This window comes from Octopus bimaculoides, chromosome 20 (assembly GCF_046866305.1).
Source record: "Octopus bimaculoides isolate indiv1 chromosome 20, ASM4686630v1, whole genome shotgun sequence".
Lineage (NCBI taxonomy): Eukaryota > Metazoa > Mollusca > Cephalopoda > Octopoda > Octopodidae > Octopus > Octopus bimaculoides.
The window spans coordinates 176,438-183,937 of NC_142947.1; the positions used below are offsets into that span (position 1 = coordinate 176,438).

The 7,500-nt window shown below is 36.6% G+C and overlaps 1 long non-coding RNA gene across 1 annotated transcript in view; it reads left to right on the forward strand.

Annotated features, from left to right (window-relative positions):
* Nucleotides 1-6,424, forward strand: part of LOC149131569 (uncharacterized) — a 16,988-nt gene extending 10,564 nt beyond the window's left edge. The window contains exon 2 of the long non-coding RNA XR_016237473.1: nt 3,075-6,424. This is a non-coding gene — a long non-coding RNA (uncharacterized LOC149131569). The remainder of the gene's footprint in view (nt 1-3,074) is intronic.
* Nucleotides 6,425-7,500: the final 1,076 nt, after the last annotated feature.

A 7,500-nucleotide genomic window follows, 5' to 3' on the forward strand; every position in this document is an offset into this window, starting at 1 on the left:
ATATATATGATGGTCTTCTTTCAGTTTCCATCTACCAAATCCACTCACAAAGCTTTGGTTGGCCCGAGGCTATGGTAGAAGACACTTGCCCAATGTGCCATGCAGTGGGACTGAACCCGGAATCATGTGGTTTGTAAGGAGAGGGGGATGTGTCGACTCCAGTATTCAACTAGTACTTATTTTATGGACCCATAAAAGATGAATGGCAAAGTCAACCTCGGAAGAATTTGAACTCAGAATGTAAAGATGGGACGAAATACTACTAAGCATGGTGTACTAACAATTCCGCCACCTCGCTGCTTTAATAATAATACTACTACTAATAATAATATTAATAATAATAATAATAATAATAATAATAATAATAATAATAATAATAATAATAATAATAAAAAAAAAAGACAATTTGTTCTGATGAGAAATATCTTACTGAAGAATTTCAATCAACATGAGGGACCAGAATAAACCAGAACCAGCAGAAAACCTGTCAGCACTTGTACCAAAGACCAATATTCCAGCTGTATTTTACTCCCTCTTTGTTATAACTCCTCTGCCTCTCTCCCCACCCACTTTCCATCCTCACACATTCTTTCCCTTTCTATCTCTCTCTCTCTCTCTCTCTCTCTCTCTCTCTATATATATATATATATATATATATATGTATATATATATATATATATATATATATATATATATATATATATATATATATATATATATATATATATATATGTATATATATTTCTTTCTCTCTCTCTCTCTCTCCACCCCTCAGACATTCAGAAGGTTGGTGTCTCGACATGTGTTGATTACCTCAACTGTAAGTGTCATTTGATACGAATCAGTTAAATATGCCGAAGAAATAACTTAGGGATGCCATCTGCATGGGAAAAACAACAGCTATGTTGGTGTTGACATATTTAATGTAGGCAACATTAACCCCTTTTGTTGTCATAATTCCTTTGAAACATAGTCTAAGTTCCAATTAATTTTGAAAATTGTATGGGATTTAGTTAACTAACTTTGTCCTCAGTAAGCTGGTGCTCGGTGCATAAATTAACATAAAATTATGATGGCAGGTTTTTAATTAAGATCACTTTAAAACAGGAAGTTTCTATTATAGAACTGTAGGGGGTCACAGGTTGGTCGGCATGAAATGGGTTAACACTTACAAGGAATATACTCGTTCAGACATCATTTTGAAAACAAAAAAAAATTAAATAATAATAATAATAATAATAATAATAATAATAATAATAATAATTGATTCTGGTTTTATTGGCCACAAGGGCTAATATAAATTAAAAACATGTAAGGACAAAGACAGGACGAAGCTTACAAAGGGTTTTGTCCGAAAAGAAAACGTTCGTGTAAACAGTGGGAAAAAAAAAAAAAACAGAGAAAGATATAACAAATAAAACTCCCAGTAGGGGGAGGCGCTTCGAAAGGTTACATGTGGAAAAACCCATAAAAGCCACGGGAGCCTGGTCAGAAAATAAAAGAGGGGTAGAGAGCCCTTTCTCCTTTTACATTACCCTTTTTGTTTACAGGTGTATCTTCAATCATAATAATAATAATAATAATAATAATAATAATGATAATAATAATAATAATAATAATCACAACAGAAAGTGATAAGTGCAGAATCTATGGATAAAACGGTGAAGCCATATGGCATATTACCAGCCACCAATGTACGCTACTAGCCCAGAAGGAATATAAGAGACGCAACGACAGTATAGCCAGGCTTGTCCATTGGACATTTTGCAACATTGGGCAAGTGTCTTTTACTATAGCCTCGGACCGACCAAAGCCTTGTGAGTGGATCTGATGGATGGAAACTGAAAGAAGCCCATCGTATATACATATATATATATATATATATATATATATATATATATATATATATATATATTTATATATATATATATATATATATATATATATATATGTATATATACCTGTATATCTATATAACTATATATCTATATATTTGTGTGTGTGTGTGTTTGCTGGTGTGTTTACATCCCTGTAAATTAGTGGTTCGGCAAAAGAGACCAGTATAATAAGTACTAGGCTTACTAAGAATAAATCCTGGGGTTGATTGGTTCGACTAAAGGCGGTGCTCCAGCATGGCCACAGTCAAATAACTGAAACAAGTAAAAGAATGAAAGAATATATATATATATATATATATATATATATATATATACACAGAGAAAGAGAAAGAGAGAGAAAAGGGAGGTTGAAAGAAAGAGAGTGGAAAGTATTTTGCGCTTCAGACAAACAAACTCATTCTCTTGTTTCTTTACCTTCCCCATAGATGGCGCCAGCATGCATTCGTGTAGAAATAATCGCTCCACTGACTGTGCATGAAATGACGAAGACAATTTCTGAGAAAATTGTGGCTTGGGCATTAGCTTGGAAACAAGGGGGAAAACAGTGAAATGTTAAATATAGGGGAGAGAGAGAGAGAGAGATGGGGAGAGAGAGAGAATGAGAGAGAGAGAAAGATGGAGAGAGAGAGAAAGAGAGAGATGAAGAGAGAGTGTGTGTATGTATGTATATATGTATGTATATATATATATATATGTATATACACATACACACACGTATGTATATATATATATATATATATATATATATATATATATATATATACATATATACACAATCATCATCTTTAAATTCCAAGTTCCACATATATATGTGTGTGTGTGTGTGTGTGTGTGTATCATCATCATCATCATTGTTTAACGTCTACCTTCCATGCTCGCGTGGGTGGGACGGTTTGACAGGAGCCAGCCAGGCAGAAACCTGTACCAAGTTCCTGTCTCATCAGACAACATTTCTACAGCTGGATGCCTTTCTTAATGCCAACCACTTCAAGAGTGTAGTGGGTGCCTTTTACATGTCACTAGCTTGGGTGCTTTTACGTGTCACTATGTATGTATATATATATATATATTGTGCTATTCTTCTTCTTCTTCTTCTTCTTCTTCTTCTTCTTCTTCTTCTTATTATTATTATTATTATTATTATTATTATTATTATTATTATTGTTTCTTTTGCAGATAATTTACCACTTGGAGGAGACAAGAAGAGGTTTTTCAGAATACTGGAATATTTATTTAACCACCTGAAATGGTAATTCTTTCTGCAAGGCAGGAATTCCCATAACAACACCTTATAAGGAAAAGCATTAAGCGGAAATAAATTATAACATAGAGCTGTGTAAATTATCCACATGGAAACATGTGTACCTGTATTTCCACATGGAGACGTAGCTGTTTACATATCGTCTTGGATTTATTGCTGTCTAAACAACCACATAGAGAAAAGGGTGTCTGTGCTTCTACATGGAGACGTACATCTCCGAATATCCACATGGAAACATGGATGTCTACATTCCTACACTGAATGGAAGCTGTATAAATATCCACATGGAGACATGGGTGTCTATATTTCCACATGAAAATGTAGGTATCTAAATATCCACATGGGAACATGGGTGTCTATATTTCCACATGAAAATGTAGGTATCTAAATATCCACATGGGAACATGGGTGTCTATATTTCCACATGAAAATGTAGGTATCTAAATATCCACATGGGAACATGGGTGTCTATATTTCCACATGAAAATGTAGGTATCTAAATATCCACATGGGAACATGGGTATCTGTATTGAGTGGGGGCGAGGAGATGCGTTGTAACAAGTCTTACACTTCACCTTCCCTTCTGACCAAAAAGTAAAAAAAAATATTTTAATTTCAACCAATTTATTATGATTGAAATTAGTAAGGTCTAGTACTTATTCTATGGGTCTCTTTTGACGAGCTGATAAGTTACGGGGACATAAACACACCAACATCGGTTGTCAAGCAATGGGAGGTGGGGTAGACACACACACACACACACACACACACACACACACACACACATAAACACACACAAATACACATTAACACACACACATATGACAAGCTTCTTTCAGTTTCCGTCAATCAAATCCACTGACAAGGCTTTGGTCGGCCCGAGGCTATAGTAGAAGACACTTGCCCAAGGTGCCACGCAGTGGGACTGAACCCGGAACCATGTGGTTGTGAAGCAAGCTTCATAGCACCCAGCCACGAGTGTCCAGCTTTTGCTGGACAACCAGAACAAATGATTTTGTTTCTAGTGATGAAATGCATGTGGCGTACATTAGCTTGCTGCCCTCCATCAAATCGATGTTGTCGGTGTCGAAGGGATCACAGAGCTATGTGAAATGAAGTGTTTTGCACAAGAACACAACACGCCACCCGGCGTAGGGATTGAAACCATGATCTCGCGATCGTGGGTGCAACACCCTAATCACTAAGCCATACGTCCTCACGTAATAATAATGATGATGATGATAATAATAATAATAATAATTGTTGTTGTCGTCGTCATCATCATCATCATCGTCGTCGTCATCAGCATACTGCTGCTGCTACCACTACAGTTATTGCTGCTGTATCACCCCGCCCCCACTACATCCCTACCAGAATCATAATTGGCACCATAATGATGGTGCTGTAGTTGAAAATGATGAAAACGTGTATGTTGATGACGATGATAATGAGGATGCTAATGATGATGATGATGATGATGATGATGATTATGATGATGCTAATGATGATGATGATGATTATTATTATTTAACAACTGTTCTTGGCAATTAAGAAATTTACCTTGGCACTCATTCATTCTCTCTCTCTCTTCTTTCTCTCTCTCTCTTCTTTCTCTCTCTCTCTTCTTTCTCTCTCTCTCTTCTTTCTCTCTCTCTCTTCTTTCTCTCTCTCTCTTCTTTCTCTCTCTCTCTTCTTTCTCTCTCTCTCTTCTTTCTCTCTCTCTCTTCTTTCTCTCTCTCTCTTCTTTCTCTCTCTCTTCTTTCTCTCTCTCTCTTCTTTCTCTCTCTCTCTTCTTTCTCTCTCTCTCTTCTTTCTCTCTCTCTCTTCTTTCTCTCTCTCTCTTCTTTCTCTCTCTCTCTTCTTTCTCTCTCTTATTCCCTTTCTCAGGTTTCTCTTTCTCTCTCTCTCTCTCTCTTTCTGTGTGTCTCTCTCTTTCTGTCTGTCTCTCTCTTTCTGTGTGTCTCTCTCTTTCTGTGTGTCTCTCTCTTTCTGTGTCTCTCTTACTCCCGTTCTCAGTTTTTCTCTTTCTCTCTCTCTCTTTCCTCTCTTTCTGTGTGTGTGTGTGTGTCTCTCTCTCCCCTCTCTCTCTCTCACTCTTTCTCCCTCTCCGTCCCACCCCTCTGTCCCCACCCCTCTCCGTCCCACCCGTCCCCCCTATTTCAAAACCTATAAACCTAAAGTCATCTGTTTATTTAATGAAAGGACCTGACAGCCGGAGTCAGGAGATCAGACAATTTATATAGAAATAACCCCTTAAAGCCTCCCTCTTGATTGGGTTTAGTAAAACAATCTTTGTTCAAGGGGACAGATCCTTTAACAACTAACATGATGGATGTTATTGTATTTACATTGTATGTGTGTGTGTGCGTGTGTGCGCGTGCGTGCGCATGCATGTATGTGTGTGTGCATGTGTGTGCATGCATATGTATGCATGTGTGTGTGTAGAGAGAGAGAGAGAGAGAGAGAGCTTTATTATCCTTTACTTGTTTTAGTCATTGAACTACAGCCATGCTGGAGCACTGCCTTGCAGGGGTTTTGTTGAATAAATGGCGAGAAGAACAGATTTACAGTTGTGTCAGGGTATTGTGGTGGTGGTGGTGAGAACATCAGAGAAATTAAAGGAAGGGACTGTGGCCGGGAACAGAAGAAAGAAAAGGGATTTGTGGATGACGGGGCGGGGGGGGGGGGGTTGAGAAAAGTGTTGGGATATAGAGGGGCATCAAAGAAAATAATCTTACAAAAGTAGTGTGGATATTCATAAAGAATTTTCTTAACAAAAATAATCGTCCGATTTGTTGGAGACTGGTTTTATTACAATCCACCTAGTTTATTATAATCCACTGTCCACCCTTGGGTACCCTCAGGGGTGTCCACCCTGTGGTTGATTTGGTCTATCACGTTTGTGAGTTCCTATCCCCTGTCCTCCCTTGGGTATCGTTGGGAGTGTCCACTCTGAGGTAAGTATTCAGACCATTTGTGCAATCTGACCCCGGTCAGTACCTTGATCTCTGAACCCTTCTGAATCAACCCTTCAGTCGTGGTTTCTTCTTACCTTTACCCAAATCCCATCTCACGGGCTTCCAGAATGTCCCCTTCCTTCTCAGACTTAGCCTTGAAAAATATATAAAAACAAATAAAAATAAATTTTTGTAAATTTTTATTGTTGTTTTTTTTCTTTAAATGTTTCCTCATCCAAATTTTTCTACCGAATCATTGGTGCTTCTCTTCCAACATTGGAGAATGGAAATAAAATATATTCCTCACTTTTGGTTGTTTCTGTCTTGTTAAGTATTTAACCTTTTTAGTATTCTGATCACCCCGTTAAACCACCACCACCATCATCATCATCATGACTGCACCATGCTTCGCTGTCTGTTTTGGCAGGGATTTTATGGCTGGATGCCCTTCCTATCACCAACCACCCCATAGAGTGGACTGAGTGCTTTTTACTTGGCACCAGCTCAGGTGAGGTCAGTTTTTAAAGTAATTTTTATTTTAAAATATTTTTTAAATATGCCAAAAGAAATTTTTGTAATGATATTCACTTGAAAATAATTTTTAAAAAAAACATTAAAATGTCTATTAAAAGAAAGCTAAAATATAAAGAACTTACTGAACAAACAACTTACATTTTTGAAATCACATTCATTGAGAAATATTTCTAAATGATTAAAATATTGTGTTTAACAAAAGTGAAAATAGAAACATTTACTGTAAAAATCAAATCGCATTTTTTCATTGTCAAGTCATTGTGTCTAATCAAAAGGTAAGAGTTTCTTCCCTTTCAGGATTAAGTTAATTTCGGAATATTTTCCCATTACGCACCGTTTTGGGTATTTATAGTCCGAAAACCCCTAATATCTCAACAGCCACTTGTCCAATTTACGTGAAACTTGTTTTATTCCGTTTGTATTTACATTTCACAGGGACTTAATTCATAGTATTTTCCCCATTATGTGTCAGTTTGGCTGAGTAACATTGCAAGCAAGCATGCAAGATTCAAGCTCACTTTTAATGTATTATAGATATCATGAGGAATTGTATGAAAGACCTGTTAAAATATTTTGGGTATTGCAGAAGTTTAACTAATTTACTGCACATAAACTTTAACAATAAAATCTCATACGGACCCCCAAAGGTTACGTGCATCCCAGTTGAGAACCGTTGCTATAGTGTTACTCTACCTACACGTGTACTTTGAGAGACCTTTGCCAGTTAATAAAAATGTTATATTCGCTTTTGCATTACTTTAGGGACAACCCACGTCTATGTGTATGTATATATATATATATATATATATATATATATATATGTGTGTGTGTGTGTGTTTGCGTATATATA